The sequence below is a fragment of the Prionailurus viverrinus genome, chromosome E2 (genome assembly GCF_022837055.1).
Source record: "Prionailurus viverrinus isolate Anna chromosome E2, UM_Priviv_1.0, whole genome shotgun sequence".
Lineage (NCBI taxonomy): Eukaryota > Metazoa > Chordata > Mammalia > Carnivora > Felidae > Prionailurus > Prionailurus viverrinus.
In genome coordinates, this window is record NC_062575.1 from 18,828,424 (window position 1) to 18,850,060 (window position 21,637).

At 40.3% G+C, this 21,637-nt stretch overlaps 1 protein-coding gene across 1 annotated transcript in view; it reads right to left on the bottom strand.

Annotated features, from left to right (window-relative positions):
- ZFP90 (ZFP90 zinc finger protein) overlaps positions 1–21,637 on the bottom strand; it is a 36,514-nt gene that overhangs the window by 6,677 nt on the left and 8,200 nt on the right. The gene's annotated exons all lie outside the window — the stretch shown is intronic.

Here is a 21,637-nt window from a genome sequence, read left to right on the forward strand (position 1 = left end):
AAGATCCCGATATCCCCACCACTTACTGGGCTCTAGCCAGGCTCACCTTGCTGATTCCTGAACACATCAAGCTTGTTTCTACCCTGGGCCTTTATGCTTGTTTCTCCCTCTTCCCCTAGGATCTCCATGTGGTTGACAACTAGTTACTAGTTATTCAGTCTCATCTTGAGCACAGGCCCCCAGAAAAGCTGTCTTAGCACCCTCCAATTTATGCTCCATCACATTACCACATTAATCTCTCCCCAAGCACAGCTATCTCTCATGGCCAAATCCCTGCCACCTGAACTCAGGAACCAAACACATTCAGGTACAAAGTACTTGTACTTCTAACAATAATCTGCGATTAGCTTACTTGTTAGCTTCACTGTCTCCTCCACCATGAGCTCCACAGGAACAGGGACTTGATCTTTCTTGGTTTTATACCCAACACAGAGTGGATGCTTAAAAAATGTTTGGTGAGGGGCGCCTGGGTGGCTCAGTCGGTTGGGCGTCTGACTTCGAGTAAGGTCATGATCTCACAGTTCGTGGGTTCGAGCCCCGCATCAGGCTCTGTGCTGACAGCTTGGAGCCTGGAGCATGCTTCAGATTATGTGTCTCCTTCTCTCTCTGCCCCTCCCCTGCTCATGCTCTGTCTCTCTGTCTCTCAAAAATAAATAAATGTGAAAAAAAATTTTAAAAAAAGCTTGGCGAATGAATAAATGGAACAGTCCCTGTTAGCAGACATTTGGATTATTTTCAGTATTTTGCTACTACAAACATCACTACAATAACTCCTTTGCATAAATATAGCTAGTAAGAATTGGAATTGCTGGGTCACAGGTCTTTTCCTGCTTCTTACCCCCTCCAATCATTTCTTCCTCATTACCCCACTGAAGCTGTGCTGCCTGAGATCCCTTCAATCCGATACTCATGGACTGATTATAGTCTTGACTTACTAGGCCTTGTTAAACCATGTCACCATGCCCTACCTAAAATATTTCCTCTGGTCCTGGTTAGACTTCAAAAAAGTCTATATAGTAAAATATGGTAAAGACAATTAGTGTGAAAAGACTTTGAAAGCAGAGCTGACTACAGCAGTGAAGGAAGTTTCAGCCTTACTTTGTATCCCCCCCCCCCCCCCACCGCGCTTAGCTACAGCTGAACTGGAGTTCTTTCAATTTCCTGGAGGGTACCATTCTCTCCCCACCTTCCCACCTGTCTTTTCTTTGCTAATTCTGTTTCACATTTCAGGTGCTGGCTAAAAGATCTTCAGTGAAGTCTTCTGATCCCCTACTGGAGGGCCAATCCTCTTATTATGTGCTTTAAGCATTTTGTATATCCACAATTATTCAAATAAACCTAATAATCCATTTAATACTAGTTTTCCTAGTTAGATCATGAGCATTATGAGGGCAGAAACTCTTTTTTTTTTCTTTAACTTGAAAACACCAGTGTCCAGCAAGTGCCCGATTCATACTAAACTCTGGTTTCCTGACAGAGATTTGAACTTTACAGAAGACAGGAGTGGCCCCTTTTACTGAGTGAGGAACAAGACCACATCCACACATACCACTCACTCATCTGTATCGTATTCTGGCTCAACACTGCAGCTGGGTCCCCGAGGGAACAAGGAAGTGCTGGAACACGAAACTTTTCTGACTGAGATCAGGGATCTGAATGGGCCAGGTAAGATGATACTCAATATTTACTAGGCACCTGGCTTTACCAGATGCACTATGGCAGGAAAAAAAAAATGCAAATGAAAAACTACTGCAGTCCTTGAATACATTCCAGTGTATTTTAAAATGTGCTATTTATTAGAGCACAATATGAGATGATACATAGTGAGGTACCACAGGCATTCAGAGCACGAAAAACTGGGAAAGGGAGAGAAGCTTCAAGGCAGGCAATGTACTGAACCTGAATAGGCAGAAGTACCATTTGGACACGTGAAGGAAGTGGGAATCCAATCCAGGGATTACCAAGCTTGAAAGGGGAGGCTGGGCTTGAGATGGGCATGGGGAGCAAGGAAAAAGGGGTTGGATCAAGGCAAGGCAACCTAATTACAAGTTAGGTTGTGAGAAGTAACACCTTCTCCCCACTGCCTACTCTGTCCTGTAAACATACAGCCTGCTCTAGTTAGTAACAGGTGGTTATCGGCCAACCTGGACTCCTTTGCTCAACTGGCCCCCCTTATTTATTTACAGTTACTTACTTAATTAATTAAAGTAATCTCTACACCCAGTATAGGGCTCAAACTCATGACCCTGAGATCAAGAGTCACATGCTCCTTCTGACTGAGCCAGCCAGGAGCCCCCAGGTCCCTCCCTTCCCCTTCCCCTTCCCCTCTTTTCCTTTTCTTCTTTCTTTTCCCTCTTTCTTTCTTTTATTTTAAAAAATTAAAAAAAAATTTTTTTAACATTTATTCATTTTTGAGAGAGAGACAGAGTGTGAGCAGGGGAGAGGCAGAGAGACACAGAATATGAAGTAGGCTCCAGGCTCTGAGCTGTCAGCACAGAACCTGATGCAGGGCTCGAACTCACAAACAGTGAGATCATGACCTGAGCCAAAATCACACACTCAACTGACTGAGCCACCCAGGCACCCCATTCCTTCTTTCTTTCTTAAAGTTTATTTATTTTGAGAGAGAGAGAGAGAGAGAGCGCAACGCCTTTTTAAAATTAAATAATTTAAAAATTAACAAGGTTATCATGAAGTATCAAGTATTTCGTCTTCCTCATGTTGACATAAAAGGTCCAAAGAACTAGAAACAGCATATACTAACTTGAGAAGACTCAATTGCCTGGGTCTGTAAAAAGTGGCACATTAATAACGTATAATATCCCTTGGGTAAATCACAGACCTCCTGCTCCAATCTTCTTATCTATAACATGGGCTCCCTGAACTAAAGATACAGGAGTTTTAAGAGCAGAAGGGTGAAAGGTCACTTCCAGCTGTACAGGACAACACTTGCAAATACAGAGAGCCCTCCAACTCTAACATGTGCCAACTCTGGAGGAGAAATCTGCTCAAATTCTAACTCAGGAAACTTTGTAACTTAGAAACTTTGCAAAGCTGAAAACCAGAGAACAGCAGCTAGTAAGTAAAAACAATCAAATTTATAAAAACAACTCCCTCTGCGACCAAAGTTAATTTGGAACACATTACATCTGCTAAGACATAGTGCAAGGTTTTCACTCAAGTACTCAGTGCTCTCTGATATCAGGCCAATAATAGTTTGGTAAACTGGGTTAACAGCGTATCTAACAATTGAGCCTGGAGAGAAGAAACTATTCACTGTTAGCCTTTACACACACAGATGCCCTACTTAGGCTAAGGGCATCATCATCTATTGCATCCTAACTGAAAACCCGGACCTCATCCTTGACTTTTCATTTTTCCTTTACGCCCTGGAATCCCCAAGAGCCTCAAAAACATCTATCTATAGTCCCTCCCCTTCACTTATCAAATCCTGCTCAAATCCTCCCCTGCCAATGATGCCATTAAGCCAGGAAGTAACTTTCTAGATCTATGCTGTCTAATATGGTAGCCACCGGAAACATGCACACTACTGACACTTGTAATGTGGCAAATCCAAATTGGGATAGGTGGCAAGTGTAAAATACACATTGGATTTCAAAGACTTAGCACCAAAATAAAAAAATAAATAAAATGCCTCATTAATAATTTTAAAATATTGATTCATATAGAAATATTTCAGTTATATTGGGTTAAATAGTATGTGTTACTAAAATTAATTTCACCTATTTCTTTCTACCTTGTGACTACTAGAAAGTTTTAAATTAAATATGTAGTTTGTATTTCTTTTGGACAGTGCTGTTCTAGACTGTCCTAGCTCTCCACCTCAGCCACTCTCCAATTGAATCACTTTTCTCTCTTGGGGGGAGACGGTGGAATATGAGGATTTTAGGCTTGCCTCGTCCTGTGGATATACGTAGATAACATCCACATCTGTGTAAGTAATCCACAAAACGACCTAGAGACTGGCAGAATAGACTCTCCACAGCGAAATGTAGAAAAGAGTAGGAAGGGCAAAGACTGGTGAAGGGCCAAATCGATCTGTGGGACAGTATACAGGAGGGAGTGACAATGTGGGCATGGAGAGGACAGATGCAGACCTCCACCTGAGTTACCCCAGGCACACAGGACTGCCACTGGGAAGATGAGTCCCTATAACATTTGGCTTTGAAAGCCAGAAGAGCCTAACTTTGAGAGTTGCTACAATAAGTGGGGGCTTAGCACATAGAACTAAATATCAGTGGGTTCGGCTCTGGAAGAGCCAGACACGGTGACAGGAAACTGAGTGCCTGCCCTAAAAAGAGCACAACAAACAGCCCCAACTGAGATAAACCATAGAAGCAGCAGTTTGGAAAACACCTGGGGTATAGGGACAGGAGATTTATTCACTAATCTCAGGGCATGTGCTGGAGGAGCAGGGATCTTTGGGAGATTTCTCCAAGAACAAAAGAGCTGGAGGGCACCACTTCCCTCTCCCACTCCCCAGCCTGGATTCACCCAAAGCAGTGCCACAAGCCTGGCAACGTGCAAACAGCCCCAACAGGGGCCAGCACCACTCCAAAGTTACTCATACCCCAGAGAAAGGGGAAAATAACCACACCCACCAGTCCCAACTGTGGCCCCAGCAGTGGGCTGGGGGCTGACAATGGGTCTGACTGTAGGCCCCGCCCATCAACAAAAGCTTCTCAGGGAACACCACCACAACACCAGGAAAGCACCCTGCAATTCCGTGCTACCACTACCAAAGCTCTGGCAAATGCTTGGCATGACTCAACTCAAGCTCAAGGCAGCCCCAGACCGGCCTGCTAACAACAGAGCGACTAAACTCTTCCCACAACAGGCAAAGAAAGTCCAGACAACTGGACTGAAGGTTAAACATGGCTTAGCCACAACAATGGGGCACACAAACACACACAGGAGACACCCCTCAAGTGCCAGGTTCTGATGAACAAGGGATAGTGCACTGCAGGGCACTAAAGAAACTCTTCTTCATAAGGCCACTACTTTCAAGAGTAGAAGACAGGGGCACCTGGGTGGCTCAGTCAGTTAAGTGTCCAACTTTGGTTCCGGTCATGATCTCACAGTTCTTGAATTTGAGCCCCACGTCGGACTCTGTGCTGACAGCTCAGAGCTTGGAGCCTGCTTCAGATTCTGTCTCCCCTCTCTCTGCCCCTCCCCCACTTGCACTAGTTCTCTCTCTCTCTCACACACAAAAATAAATATTTTAAAAAATTAAAAAGATAAAAATAGAAAATAAAAAAGAGTAGAAGACATAGCTGACTTTCCTAACACTGAAACAGTCACAGAGAATTAGACAAAATGAGGAGACAGAGAAATGTGTTCCAGATGAAAGAACAAGACAAAATCACAGCAAGAGACCTGAATGAAATGGAGATAAGGAATATGCCTGATACATAATTTAAAGTAATGGTCATAAAGATACTCACTGGACTCAAGAAAACAGTGGAGAACTTCAATGAGACCCTTAACAAAGAGAAACCATAAAAAAGAACCAAGCAGAGATGATGAACTCAAATAACAGAAATTAAAAATACACTAGATAGAATAAAGAACAGAATAGTGAAAGCGGAAGAATGGATCAGCAACCTGGAGGACAGAGTAATGAAAAGCAATCAAGCTGAAAAGGAAGAGAGAAAAAAAAAAAGATAAATGAAAACAGACTTAGGGAACTCAGCAACACCATCAACCAAAATAACATTCACATTACAGAGATCCCAGAAGGAGAAGGGAGAGAAAAAGGAGCAGAAATTTTTTTTGAAGAAAGAACAACCAAAAACTTCCCAAATATTTCCCAAATCTGAGGAAGGAAACAGAAATCCAGATCCAGGAGGCACACAGAGTCCCCCAAAAAATCAACCCAAAGAGGTCCACAAAAAGACACATAGTAATTAAAATGGCAGGGGTGCCTGGGTGGCTCAGTTAAGTGTCTGACTCTTGATTTTAGCTCAGGTCATGATCTTAGGGTTTGTGAGTTCGAGCCCAGTGTCAGGCTCTGCACTATTGTGCAGAGTCCACTTGGGATTCTTTCTCTCCTTCTCCCCTGCTTTTGTATGCACACTGCTCTCTCTCTCAAAATAAATAAATAAACTTTTATTTATTTAAATAAACAAACAAACAAACAAACAAACAAAGTAAAATGGGAAAAAGTAGTAATGAGGAGAGAATTTTAAAAGCAGCACAAGAAAAGATAACAGTTACATACAAGAGAAACCCCATAAGGCTATCAGCTGATTTTTCAGCAGAACCTTTCCAAGCCAGAAGGGACTGGCATGATATATTCAAAGAGCTAAAAGAAAAAAATCTGCAGCCAAGAAAACTCTATCCAGCAAGGCTATCATTCAGAATAGAAGGAGAGGTAAAGAGTTTTCCAGAGAAACAAAAGTTAAAAGAATTCATGACCACTAAACCAGCCCTACAAGAAATGTTAAAGGGGACTCTTTGAGTGGAAAGGAAGGACCGTAAGTCAGAGTAAAGAAAAGTAGAAAGCCCAAAAGCAGTAAATATCAGTATATGTCTAAAATGAGTCAAGGGAGGGATACCTGGGTGGCTCAGTTGGTTAAGTGTCCAACTTTGGCTCAGGTCATGATCTCATGGTTCATGGGTTCGAGCCCTGTGTCCGGCTCTGCGCTGACAAACTCAGAGCCTCAGAGCCTCAGATTCTGTGTCTCCCTCTCTCTCTGCCCCTCCCCCACCTTGTGCGTTCACTCTCTTTCTCTTTCAAAAATAAATAAACTTCAAAAAAATGAGTCAAGAGAGTCACAAAATAAAAGGATGTAAAGTATGTCACCATATGCCTAAAGTGTTGGGGGCAGAGGAGTAAAGAATGGGTTCAAACTTTGGTGACTACTAATATGGACTGCTACATGCATAAGATTTTATATACAAACCTAATAGTAACTACAAATCAAAAACCAGTAACAGATATGCAGAAAATAAAGAGAAAGGAATCCACGTATGTCACTAAAGAAAGCCAGCAAACTCAGAGAAGGGAACAAGGGAAGAAAGGAACAGAGAACTACAAAAACAACCATAAAACAAGGAACGAAATGCAATACATACCTATTGATAATTACTTTGAATGTAAATGGACTAAATGATCCAATCAAAAGATATAGGGTAACACAATAGATAAAAAGCAAGGCCCATCTATATGCTGCCTACAGGAGACTCATTTCAGACCTAAAGACATGCAGATTGAAAGTGAAGGGATGGGAAAGCATCTATCATGCCAAAAGAAGTGAAAAGAAAGCTGAGGTAGCAATACTTATATTGGACAAAATAGACTCTAAAACAAAGACTACAACAAGAAACAAAGAAGGACACTATAGGGGCGCCTGGATGGCTCAGTCAGTTGAGCGTCCGACTTCAGCTCAGGTCACGATCTCACAGTCCATGGGTTTGAGCCCCAAGTCAGGCTCCGTGCTGACAGCTCAGAGCCTGGAGCCTGCTTCCGATTCTGTGTCTCCCTCTCTCTCTGCCTGTCCCCTGCTCATTCTCTGTCTCTGTCTGTCTCAAAAATAAATAAAAACATTAAAAAAAAAAAAAAGGACACTATATAATCATAAAGGAGACAATCCAACAAGATATAACAATTATAAATATTTATGCACCCAACATGAAAGCACCCAAATACATAAAGCAGCTTGAAAAAACATAAAGGAAATAATCAAGAGTAATACAATAATAGTAGGGGACTTTAACACTCCCCTTACATCAATGGATAGATCATTAAAACAGAAAATCAACAAGGCAATAGTGGCTTTGAATGACACATTGGACCAGATGGATATAACAGATATATTCAGAACATTCCATCCTGAAAGAGCAGAATACATATTCTTCTCAAGTATATGTGGAACATTCTCCAGAACAGATCGTATGTTAGGCCACAAAACAAGTCTGAACAAATTCAAAAAGAATGAAGGCATACCATGCATCGTTTTCAACCACAATGCTATGAAACTAGAAATCAACCACAAGAATAAATCTGGAAGAAACACAAACATATGGAGGTTAAATAACACGCTGCTAAACAATCCAATGAAACCAAGAAATCAAAGAGGAAATAAAGAAATGCATGGAGGCAAATGAAAATGAAAACACAATGGTCCAAAATCTTTGGGATGCAGCAGAAATGGTTCTAAGAGGGAAGTTAGAGGAATACAGGCCTGTATCTTTCTCTCAAATTTTGCCTCCTGCCATACACCCCGTGCTCCTACTACACGGACTCTTTGCGCTTATAATATCATTCTCTTTGGAGTCTCCTTGTCTTTGCACATCTTATTCTGACCACCATGTACTTTCTTCCCTCGGCTCTATAGGAAAAATTCCTACTCACCTTTCTAGAACCAGTTCAATGATGCCTTCCCTCATGAAGCTTTTCTGGAAAAGCTCCCTGCCTCCCCCTTCAGCATTTGATCCACATCTCCATTTTAGAACTGTAGTTGTGTTGATGCTTTTTTAAGTAAATATGCTTTTCTTTTTTTTTATTTTTTATTAAGTAATCTCTATCCCCAAAATAGGGCTTGGACTCATGACCCCAAGATCAAGATCTGTATGCTCTACTGACTGAACCAGCCAGATGCCCCTAGTACTGTAGTTGTTTATTCACATGTTCTCCCTCAACATTTTCTCAAACTCCTTTTCATTTCTGTATCTCTCAAACCAAGCACGTTGGAATCGTCCAGAATCATGGGGGCAAGTGACAAAACCTGCCCATGCATGCATGGAGACCTCTGCTAAAAAATTTTTAAAAACTCCTCAGGTGATTCATTATCAAAGAACAATAGCTAACATTCAGTGAACATTCACCACAGGCCAGGCACTGAACTTGGGTCATTTACATGCACCCTCTCACTAAATCTCCTCATTGAAGCCCTAGTGCTGCCCCAAAGGAAGCAGGTACCTTCTGCTGACAAGTTATGAAGTGTGGGCGTAGTCAAGAACCACTGCCAGGCACAGAGTAGGTATTCCACTGCTGAGTGAACAAATACAGAGTCTGGGTCATTCTTAAGGAAAATGAGGAGATTTTGAGGCTCCCCAAAAAATCAGGTGAATTAAATTCTTGGAAAACAAAAAGCAGCATTAAGAGCCAAATTCAAAAGCTGGTTCCTCTTAAATACCAGCCAAACAGAAGAGTTTTGAGAAATCTAGTATATCAAAGAAACAACTGGGGCACCTGGCCAGCTCCATCAGTGGAGTGTGTGACTCTTGATCTCAGGGTTGTGAGTTCTAGCCCCACATTGGATGTAGAGATTACTTAAAAAAAAAAAACACTTTTTTTTTTTATTATCTATTTTTGACAGAGCACAAACAGGGGAGGGGCAGTGAAGAGGGAAACAGGATCTATAATGGGTTCCACTTGAAAAGCGGAGAGCCCAACGTGGGGCTCAAACCCACAAACTGTGAGATCATGACCTGACCTGAAGTCAGATGTTTAATCAACGGAGCCACCCAGGCACCCCTGCATCTGTATTCTTAAGTGAAATAGCCCTTAGAGTGAGAAAGATCTACTACAGGTTTTGGTGATATGTTTATCCTGAACTTACAGAAGCATTCAGATTGCTTATTATCTTTTTCTGCCTTTTGAAAGAATTTACACTATAAAACATTTAGATCTAGGATTTTTAATGGAAAGGATAATTGGGAACAGTTTGCTCTGTTTCTTCCTCAATTATTAAGGTTTTTTTCTGTCAACACTGGTGATTTAAAATTTAAAAATTACCCACTTCATTAAGATTTTTCACATTTCTTAATACCTGCTATATATTTTATGGGTTTGTTTATTCCCTTTAAAGTCATTTATTTTAGGGGCGCCTGGGTGGCGCAGTTGGCTAAGCGTCCGACTTCAGCCAGGTCACGATCTGGCGGTCCATGAGTTCGAGACCCGCGTCAGGCTCTGGGCTGATGGCTCAGAGGCTGGAGCCTGTTTCCGATTCTGTGTCTCCCTCTCTCTCTGCCCCTCCCCCATTCATGCTCTGTCTCTCGCTGTCCCAAAAATAAACGTTGAAAAAAAAATTTTTTTAAGTCATTTATTTTGTTATTGTTTCTTTTTGTTTTAAGATTTTATTTTTAAGATTTCCTTTAAAAAATACAAATGCAAATACTTTTTTAAAAAAATTTTATTTACTTAGGGAGAATATGCACAAAGGGGAAGGACAGAGGGAGAGGGGGAGAGGGGGAGAGGGAGAGGGGGAGAGGGAGAGGGATAGAAGGAGAGAGGGAGAGAGGGAGAGAGAGAGAAAGAGAGAATCCCGAGCAGACTCTGCACTGACAACATGGAGCCTGACTCCAGGCTCAAACTCACGAATTGGGAGATCATGACCTGAGATGAAATCTAGAGTCTAGAAAGTAAGCCATTCAGGCACCCTGCAAATAATTTTTTTAGTTGTATTTTCAAAAAAAACAAAAACAAAAAACTATCCACCGTAACCAATTTTATCCCAGTATTATTTGTAATTGTAAAAATTTTAGAAAACAACCTAATGCTGAGAAAATGGTTAAAAATTTTTAGTATGCTCATGGAAATCAATATAAAACAGGGGCACCTGGGTGATTGTATGGAATCACCATACATCGCAATTGAAAGTGATTTTTAGGGTCACCTGAGTGGCTCAGTCACTTGAATATCTGACTCTTGACTTTGGCTCAGGTCATGATCCCAGGGTCACGGGATCAAGCCCAGAGTCAGGCTCCACACTGGAGCTCGCTTAAGATTCTTTCTCTCTTTCTGCTCCTTTACCCTGCTCTCTCTCTCATTCTCCCTCTCTTTCATGTTAAAAAAAAAAAAAAAAAAAAAAAGATTTTTAAAAAAACATAAAGGGGTCACCTGTGTGGCTCAGTTGGTCTGACTCTTGATTTCAGCTTTGGTCATGATCTCAGGGTCGTGCAGGGTATGGAGCCTGCTTAAGATTGTCTCCCTCTCCTTTTCCCACCACTTGTGCACTCGCACTCTATCTAAAAAAAACTAAATAAGTAAATAAAACAAAATAAAACTCTTCATAAAAATTATATGAAATTTAGGGGTGCCCGGGTGGCCCAGTCGGTTGAGCATCTGACTCTCGACTTTGGCTCAGGTTATGATCCCAGGGTCATGGGATTGAGCCCTGCGCCAGGCTCCAGGCTGAGCATGGAGCCTGCTTAAGATTCTCTCTCTCTCCCTCTGCCACTCTCCACCACCCCCGGGGAAAAAAACTTACAATAAAACCTTGGATTGCAAGTAACTTGTGCAAGTGTTCCACAAGATGAGCAAACATTTCTAATAAATTTTAACTTGATAAACGAGTGATGTCTTGCAATACAAGTAGTACGTGATCACATGATCACAAGTGAGCCAGTGGTTCTTCTCTTTCTCTCTCTCTGTGGGATTGTGGGTGATAGTCAATGCAATGTCACATTTCCATGAAATCCTCAAAAGGAGGCAAAAGCAAGTGTCATTGGATAAGTTCCTTGTTAAAGTTGCACAAACTTTCTTGCTTCCCTCACACCAGCCACAAAGGTTTTCAAAGATAAGTGCAGGTTAATTTATTTTTTTTTACATTTTGTATTTTATTATTCTGTGTTATATAACAGTATTGTAATCATTTTTCTATGAAAATATTTCAGTTGTGGAACGAATCATCTGAGTTTCCATTATTTCTTACAAGGAAATTCACTTTGATATTAAGTGCTTTGGATTACAAGCATGTTTCTGGAACGAATTATGCTCACAAACCAAGGTTTTACTGTAGATGAAATTTAAAATGTTTTCATTGAAAATGTTTAAGGGAAAAACATGCATTAAGGAGAAAAGAAGGAAATTTATTACAACAAATACAGAGGTGCTAAAGAAGGATGACAAATGACTCTTTTCTGTTAAAAAGTCTATGTTAGGGAGGAGTCGAGGAGTCAGGCAGAGGAGTACGGAGACCCTAGGCTTGCCTCATCCCCACAGCTAGATAAATATCAAATCATTTTGGGGGTATCTGGGTGGCTCTGTCAGTTAAGTGTCCAACCCCGGATTTTGGTTCATGTCATGATCTCAGTTTGTGAGAATGAGCCCCGCATCAGGATCTGCACTGACAGCATGGAGCCTGCTTGGGATTCTCTCTTTCTCTCTGCCCCTCCCCCACTCCCTCAAAATAAATAAACTTTAAAAAGATATATCAAATCATTTTGAACGTCCAAGAAATTGATCTGAGGATTCAGAGAGTAAAAATGCACAACTAGAGCTGAAAAAAACCTACCACATTGTGGAAAGTAGTAACTGCAAAGAGTTGATTTGGGGAGGAAAAGAGCTCTAGGTGCTGCAACGGGGAAGGAACCCGGATCGCAGAGAGAGGAGCACGAGAGACAGAAAGAGACAGAAGAAAGAGTGAAAGTGCACGTGGGGAACTGCATAAGAAAAACTCTTTCCCCAAAACCACTGCCTTGGGAAAGGAGAGGGGCTCAATACCACAAGTTTGAGTGCAGAGTCTGAAGTTTCAGAGGTTTGCACCATCACCAGAATCTCACTTGGCAGGCTGAATTGTGGTCTGGTGGGGAAGAAGAGCAGAGACACAGAGCAAGCACCATGGTCTGAAGATCCCCCGGATCACATGGGGAGAAGCAGTTATGCTGCTTCAAGTGCATTTGGGAGAGGTGGCACAGTCTCTCTGGGGGCAAAAGATCTGGCAGGTGCCACTGAGCTGCTCCATTTGCTAACATAGCATAGGACGCTAGCTGAGGGCAGCAAGCCTTGGTGCCAGCTTTCTGCTGTGCTTTACATTTTTTTTAAGTTTATTTATTTATTTTGAGAGAGACAGTTTGTGTGCAGGAAGGGTAGAAAGAGAGGAGAGATAATCCCAACCAGGCTCCACACTGTCAGTGCAAGGAGCCCAATACAGGTCTTGAACTCACAAACTAGGAGATCATGACCTAAGCTGAAATCAAGAGTCATGCTCAAACAACTGAGCCACCCAGGTGCCCCTCTGCTGTGCTTTACTATAAATAATGAACTGCTGCGCGTTTGTATAACCCATTTCTGTAACAAGCTGGCACCGGCCAGTCTTGCAGAGCAAGACCCTCCTCTAGAGGATCAGCATGGGTACTCCCTGCGCAATCTCTAAAATGTGGAGCTTTGAAACTCAACCAATGCACCTGAGATAAAACACAGAAGTGCTGTGGCCTGTCAGGTGGACAGCTCAGATACAGGCAGGATGAAGTTGGGGATCTGGCAGAAGCCAGCCACACAAGAAAGGTGATTGTTTGCTCTCCTGTGAGGGCTTCCTGAAGAGTGGTGGGTATGAGCTCCTCGCTGGGGGAAAAGGGAGCCAGGTGACACAATTTTCACCCCACCCATCAGCAATGACCAACTTCAGTGAGCAAAACAGCACCACCAAGGGAGGCTAGAGTCATTTACACCAACCCCTGCCCCCTGTGCCCTGCAGGTGCATCTCCACTAGGGCAAGTCAGCCTGAATCAGTGCAGCAGCCTGCACCTCCAGAAGATAAGCATAAACCCTCAAATGCACAAGTTTACTGATCATAGAATGTTACAAAGCTTCAGCTCTAGGGGAAATATTTCCCACTCTTCTTGGGATACAGAAAAAGCAATTTTTAATATTTAAAAAAAATTTTTAAATTTAATGTTTTATATGTTACTTATTTATTATTATTTTTTTTGATCTAGCTCCTTTTAACAAGGAGACCAAAACACACCTAGGATCTAGCTTCCTTTTTTGTTTTGCTTTGTTTTTTGACCTGGACAATATGAGAAGACACGAATTCACCCAAAAGAAAAAACAGGAAGAAGTGAAGGCATGGGATTTAATAAATACAGATGTAAGTAAGATGTCTGAACTAGAATTTAAAACAACAATTATAAGGATACTAGCTGGGCATGAAAAAAGCATAGAAGACACTAGAGAATCCCCAACTGCAGAGATAAAGGAACTAAAAACTAGTCAGGATGAAATTAAAACTGCGATAATGGAGATGCAAGCTCAAATGGATGCTGTGATAATGAGGATGGATGAAGCAGAGGAATGAATCAGTGATAACAGAAGATAAAATTATGGAAAATAATGAAGCTGAAAAGAAGAGGGAAAGAAAGGTATTGGGTCAAAATGCAGACTTAGGGAACTCAGCAACTCTTTAAAGCATAATAACATTTGTATTATAGGAGCCTCGGGATGAAGAGAGAGAAAAAGGGGTAGAAGGTTTATTTAAGCACATTATAGTTGAAAACTTTCCTAAACTGGGGAAGAAAACAGACATCAAAATCGAAGAAGCACAGAGAACTCTCACTAAATTCAACAAAAGCAGCCATCACAGGGGCGCCTGGGTGGCTCAGTCGGTTGGGTGTCCGACTTCAGCTCAGGTCATGATCTCACCGTCCATGGGTTCGAGCCCTGCATTGGGCTCTGTGCTGACAGCTCAGAGCCTGGAGACTGCTTCGGATTCTGTGTCTTGCTCCCTCTCTCTGCCTCTCCCCCGCTCAAGCTCTGTCTCTGTCTCTCTCAAAAATAAATAAATATTAAAAAAAATTTTTTTAAAGAAGCCATCACCAAGACATATCATAGTCAAATTCATAAAATACACAGTTAAGGAAAGACTCCTGAAAGCAGCAAGGGAGAAAAAGTACTTAACATACGAGGGAAAACAGATCAGGTTTGCAGAAGATATGTCCACAGAAACATGCCAGATCAAAACGGAGTGGCAGGATATATTCAATGTGCTGAATGAGGGTAATATGCAGCCATGACTACTTTATCCAGCAAGAATGTCATTCAGAATAGAAGAAGAGAGGGGCACCTGGGTGGCTCATGCAGTTAAGTTTCAGCCCAGGTCATGATCTCATGGTTTTGTGAGTTCAAGTCCTGTGTTGGGCTCTGCTCTGGCAGCATGGAGCCTGCTTGGAATTCTCTGTCTCCCTCTCTCTTTGCTCCTCTCCGACTCACACAGTCTTTCTCTCTCAAAATAAATAAACTTAAAAAAAAAAAAAGAGAGAGGAAGAGATACAGAGTTTCCCAAACAAAAACTAAAGGAGTTCATGACTACTAAACCAGCCCTACAAGAAATATTAAAGGGGACCCTATGAGTGGGGGGAAGAAAAGGACCAAAAGTAACAAAGACTAGAAAGGAACAGAGAAAATCACCAGAAAGGCTATTTTTATAGGTAATACACAGGCACTAAATTCATATCTACCAATAATCACTCTGAATGTAAATGGACTAAATGCTCCAATCAAAAGACAAAGGGCATCAAAATGGACTAAAAAACAAGACCCATCTATATGGTGCCTATATGAGATTCATTTCAGACCTAAAGACACCTGCAGATTGAAAGTAAAGGATGATGTAAAGGATGGAGAACCATCTATCATTCTAATGGAAGTCAAAAGAAGGCCATACTTTCATCAGACAAAATTGACTTTAAACCAAAGACTGTAATAAGAGATGAAGAAGGGCATTACACCATAATTAAGAAGATCTAACAATTATAAATATTTATTTCCCCAACTTGGGAGAACCCAAATATATAAATCAATGAACAAACATAAAGAAATTTATTGATAATAATACAATAATAGTAGGGAGCTTTAACACCCCACTTAAAGTAATGGACAGGGCATCCAAACAGAAAATCATCAAGGAAACAATGGCTTTGAATGACACACTGAACCGGATGGAACTTAATAGGTATATTCATAACATTTCTTCCTAAAGCAGAACACACATTCTTTTCAAGTACACACAGAACATTCTCCAAATAGACCACATACTGGGTCACAAAACAGCCCTCAACAAATATAAAAAGATTGAGATCATACCATGCATATTTTCAGACCACAATGCTATGAAACTTGAAGTCAACACAAGAAAAAATTTGGAAAGACTACAAATACATGGAGGTTAAAAAACATCCTGCTAAAGAATGAGTGGGTTAACCAGGAAATTAAAGAAGTAAAAAAGTACATGGAAGCAAATGAAAATGAAACCACAACAGTCCAAAACCACCGGGATGCAGGAAAGGCAGTCCTAAGAGAGAAGTAAGTGGCAACAATACAGGCCTACATAAGAACCAAGAAAAATATCAAATACTCAAGTTAACTTAACACTTAAAGGAGGTAGGAAAGGAATAGCAAATAAAGCCTAAAGCCAGAAGAAGGGAAATAATAAATATCAGAGCAGAAATAAACGATATAGAAACAAACAAATGAACAAACAGAACATATCAATGAGACTAAGAGCTGGTACCTTGAAAGAATAAAATTGATAAACTTCGGGCACCTGGGTGGTTGAGTCAGTTAAACATCTAACTCTTGATTTCAGTTCAGGTTATGATTTCATGGTTGTAAGATTGAGCCCCATGTAGGGCTCCATGCTGGGTGTGGAGCCTGCTTAAGATTCTCTCTCCCTTCTCCCTCTGCCCCTCCCCCACTCATGTGAACACTCCCCACTCTCTCTCAAAAATAAATAAATAAATAAATAAATAAATAAATAACCCCCTAGCCAGACTTTTCAAAAAGAGAAAGGAGTCAAATAAATAAAATCACAAATGAGAGAGAAGATCATAACCAATACCACAGAAAAACAATTACAAAAGAATGTTATGAAAAATTATACACCAACAAACTGGGCATCTGGAAGAAATGGACAAATTCCTAGAAACATACAAACTACCAGAACTGAAATAGGAAGAAATACATAATTTGAACAGACCCATAACCAGCAAAGAAATGGAATCATTAATCAAAAATCTCCCAACAAACAATAGTACAGAGCCAGGTGGCTTCCCAGGGAAATTCTATAAGGCATTAAAAGAAGAGTTAACACCTATTCTTCCTAAACTGTTCCAAAAAATAGAAATGGAAAATTCCAAACTCATTTTACAATGCCAGTATTACCTTGATTCCAAAACCAGACATAGACTCCACTAGAAAGGAGAATTACAGGCCAATATCCTTGATGAACATGGATGCAAAAATTCTCAACAAGATACCAGGAAATCAAATCCAACAGTACATTAAAAAAATTATTCACCATGATCAAGTGGGATTTATTCCTGGGCTTCAAGGGTGGTTTAATATTCACAAATCAATGCGATATATTACATTAATAAAAGAAAGAATAAGAACCATACAATCCTCTCAATAGATGCAGAAAAAGCATTTGACAAAATCCTGCAACCATTTTTTTTTTTTTTTTTTAGTTTATTTATTTCTTTGGGCGGGGGGAGGGGCAGAGAGAGACAGAATCCTAAGCAAGCTCTGCACTGTCAGCATGGAGCCTGATATGGAGCTCGAACACACAAACCCTGAGATCATGACCTGAGCCGAAACCAAGAGTTGGACGCTTAGCCAACTAAGCCACCCAGGTGCCCCTACAGCATCCATTTTTTATAAAAACCCTCAACAAAGTAGGGATAGACAGAACATACCTCAAATCATAAAGACCATATATGAAAGATCCACAGCTAATATCATCTTCAATGGGGAAAAAAATGAAAGCTTTTTTCTTTAATCAGGAACAAGACAGCGATGTCCACTGTCACCATTACTATTTAACATAGTACTGGAAGTCTTAGTCTCAGCAATCAGACAACAAAAAGAAATAAAAGGCATCCAAATTGGCAAGGAAGAAGTCAAACTCTCACTATTTGCAGATGGCACAATACTCTATATGTAGAAAACCTGAAAGACTCCACCAAAAAATTACTCGAACTAATACATGAATTCAGCAAAGTCGCATTTCTATACACCAATAATGAAGCAGAAAAAAAAAAAAAATCAAGGAATCAATCCCATTTATAATTGCACCAAAAACAATAAGATACCTAGGAATTAACCTAAAGAAGTAAAACTATAGAACACTTATGAAAGAAACTGAAGAGGACACAAAGAAATGGGAAAACATTCCATGTTCATGGAATGGAAGAACAAACACCATCAAAATGTCTATACTACCAAAGCAATCTACACATTTAACGCAATCCCTATCAAAATACCACCAGCATCTTTCACAGAGCTAGAGCAAACAATCCTAAAATTTGTATGGAACCACAAAAGAACCCGAATAGCCAAAGCAATCCTGAAAAAGAAAAGCAAAGCTGGAGGCATCATGATTCCAGACTTCAACCTATATTACAAAGCTGTAGTCATCAAGACAGTATGGTACTGGCACAAAAACAGACACATAGATCAATGGAACAAAACAGAAAACCCAGAAATGGACCCACAACTGTATGGTCAACTCATCTTCAACAAAGCAGAAAAGAGTATCCAATGGAAAAAAAGATAGTCTCTTCAATAAATGGTGTTGGGAAGCTGGACAGCAATGTGCAGAAGAATGAAACAGGACCACTTTCTTACACCATACACAAAAATAAATTCAAAATGGATAAAAGACCTACATGTGAGAGAGGAAACCATCAAAATCCTATAGGAGAACACAAGCAGCAACCTCTTTGACCTCAGTCACAGCAACTTCTTACTAGACACCTTGCCGGAAGCAAAAAAAATGAACTATTGGGACTTCATCAAGATAAAAAGCTTCTGCATAGTGAAGGAAACAATCAACAAAACTAAAAGGCAGCCTATGGAATGGGACAAGACATCTGCAAATGATATATATATCTGACAAAGGGTTAATATCCAAAATCTATAAAGAACTTACCAAACCCAACACCCAAAAAACCAAATAATCAAGTTAAGAAAATGGGCAGAAAAAAAAAAAAAAAAGAAAAGAAAATGGGCAGAAGACATGAATAGACATTTTTCTAAAGAAGACATCCAGATGGCCAACAGACACATGACACGATGCTCAACTCAACATCAATCATCACCAAGGAAATACAAATCAAAACCACAATGAGATACCACTTAACACCTGTGAGAATGCATTAAAATACCTGTGAGAATGCATTAAAATTAACAACCCAAGAAACAACAAGTGTTGGTCAGGATGCAGAGAAAGGGAAACCCTCTTACACTGCTGGTGGGAATGCAAACTGGTGCAGCCACCATAGAAAACAATATGGAGGTTCTTCAAAAAGTTAAAAATAGAACTACCCTACAAACCAGCAATTGCACTACTAGGTATTTACCCAAAGGATACAAAATTACAGATTCGAAGGGGTACATGTACCCTGCTGTTTAGAGCAGCATTATCAACAATAGCCAAACTATGGGAGTTAAGATGGCAGAGAAGTAGGGGGACCAGGATTTCCCTCTTCCCTCAAACACAGCTATATTGAGGTCAGAGCACTTGGAACACCCAGGAATCAATCCTGTGTCGCATCTTGTGTTGTTAATTTTATGCATTCTGACAGGTATGAAGTGGTATCTCATTGTGGTTTTGATTTGTATTTCCCTGATAATGATGCAAAACAAACTAGATATAGTGACCAAAGGAGAGAATAGAAGAAGTGAAGAGGAGAGAAAAGAGAATAGTGAAATAGAAGATAAAATTATGGAAAATGATGAAGCTGAAAAAAAGAAGAAAAAGAAATTCCTAGACCATAAAGGGAGAATTAGAGAGTTAAGTGATTCCATGAAATGAAATAATATCCATATCATAGGAGTTCCAGAAGAAAAGCGAGAGAAAGGGGAAGAAAGTTTATTTGAACAAATTATAGCTGAGAACTTCCCTAATCTGGGGAAGGAAGCAGGCATCCAAGTCCAAAAGGCACAGAGAACTCCCTTCAAAATCAACAAAAACGGGTCAACACAACATATCATAGTGAAACTGGCAAAATACAAAGATAAAGAAAGAATTCTGAAAGCAGCTAGGGACAAAAGGGCCTTAACCTACAAGGGTAGACAGAAGAAGGGTGGTAGTAGATCTGTCCACTGAAACTTGGCAGATCAGAAGGGAGTAGCAGGAAATATTCAATGTGCTGAAAAGGAAAAATATGCAGCCAAGAATCCTTTATCCAGCAAGGCTATCATTCAGAGTAGAAGGAGAGATAAAGGCTTTCCCAGACAAACAAAAACTAAAGGAGTTCAAAACCACTAAACCAGCCCTGCAGGAGATCCTAAGGGGGACTCTGTGAGTGGAAAGCAGCAAAGACTACAAAGGACCAGAGACATCATGACAAACATGAAACCTACAGATAACACAATGACACTAAATCCGTATCTTTCATAATCACTCTGAATGTAAATGGACTAAATGCCCCAATCAAAAGACACAGGGTATCAGAATGGCTAGAAAAACAAGATCCATCTATATGTTGCCTACAAGAGACTCATTTTAGACCTGAGAACACCTGTAGATTGAAAGTGAGGGGATGGAGAACCATCTACCATGCTATGGGGCATCAAAAGAAAGCCAGAGTAGCCATACTTATATCAGATAAGCTAGATTTTTTACATTTTTTTAATGTTTACTTATTTTTGAGAAAGAGAGAAAGTGAGAGAGATAGTGTGGGAGGGGCAGAGAGAGAGAGGGAGACACAGAATCCAAGGCACGCTCCAGGCTCTGAGCTGTCAGCACAGAGCCCAACGCGGGGTTCAAACTCACAAACTGAGAGATCATGACCTGAGCCAAATTCAGACGCCTAACTGAGCCACCCAGGAGGCCGCAGACAAGCTAGACTTTAAAATAAAGACCGTAATAAGAGATGAAGAAGGGCATTATAGCTTAACTAAGGGGTCTATCCATCAAGAAAAGCTAACAATTATAAATGTTTATGCCCCCGACGTGAGACACCCAAATATATAAATCAATTAATCAAATGTATAGATAATAATACCATGATTGTAAGGGACTTTAATACTCCACTTACAACAATGGACAGATCATCTAGGCAGGAAATCAATAGGGAAACAATGGCTCTGAATGACACATTGGACCAGATGAACTTAACAGATATATTCAGAATTTTTCATCTATAAGCAGCAGAATACACATTCTTCTCGAGTACACATGAAACATTCTCCAAAACATACCACATACTGGGTCACAAACAACCCTCAACAAGTATAAAAAGATTGAGATCATACCATGCATATTTTCAGATAACAACGCTAAGAAACTTGAAATCAACCACAAGAAAAAATTTGGAAAGCCCCCAAATACATGGAGGTTAAAGAACATCTACTACTAAAGAATAAGTGGGTCAACTAGGAAACTAAAGAAGAAATTTAAAAATATATGGAAGCCAATGAAAATGAAAGCATGACAGCCCAAACCCTTTTGGATGCAACAAAGGCAGTCTTAAGAGGAAAATATACTGCAATTCAGGCCTGTCTCAAGAAGCAAGAAAGGTCCAAATACACAACTTAACCTTACACCTAAAGGAGCTAGAAAGGCAGCAGCAAAGAAAGCGCAAAGCCAGCAGAAGAGAAATAATAAAAATAAAAGCAGAAGTAAACACTACAGAATACCAAAAAGCCAGAATAGATCAATGAATCTAAGAGCTGGTTTTTTTTTTTTTTTGAAAGAATAAACAAATTGATAAAGCACTAGCCAGACTTCTCAAATAGAAGAGAGGACCGAAATAGATAAAATCATGAATGAAAGAGGAGTGATCATAACCAACACCATAGAAATACAAACAATTACTAGAGAATACTATGAAAAATTATATGGCAACAAACTGGACAATCTGGAAGAAATGGACAAATTCCTAGACA